The sequence below is a fragment of the Manacus vitellinus genome, unplaced genomic scaffold (genome assembly GCF_001715985.3).
Source record: "Manacus vitellinus isolate BGI_N305 unplaced genomic scaffold, ASM171598v3 scaffold_61_pilon, whole genome shotgun sequence".
Lineage (NCBI taxonomy): Eukaryota > Metazoa > Chordata > Aves > Passeriformes > Pipridae > Manacus > Manacus vitellinus.
Genome location: NW_021940696.1, coordinates 862,633 through 863,050, shown reverse-complemented (window position 1 = coordinate 863,050; position 418 = coordinate 862,633).

Sequence of the window (418 nt, the reverse complement as noted above, 5' to 3'; positions counted from 1 at the left end):
CCCAGGTTGCTCCAAGCCCCATCCAACCTGGCCTCGGACACTTCCAGGGATGAGACAGCCACAGCTTCTCCGGGCAACCTGTGCCAGGGCCTCACCACCTGCATCAGAGGGGTGAAATCCTCCCTAAAACCTTCCCAAATTTTACTGGCCAGGCTCAGCCTGGGGTCTCCCTTTCCTGGCAGAAGGGACCCTGGAGCCTTCCCAGAGCAACAGCCACGAAGCTGGGATGTGTTTGATGTGCCAGGAGCTTTTAGGGTGCAGGGGGATGGACACTGCTGCTGTCCCCAGGCCCGAGCTGCATACACAGGGATAACTCTAGGAACAGGAAAAGGCAAAGGGTGCATCTATCCCAGGGCTGGGAAAGCTGGTGGCTGTTTTCCCAGCAGGCAAAAGACTCAGCTGAAAACTCCTTTCCTGC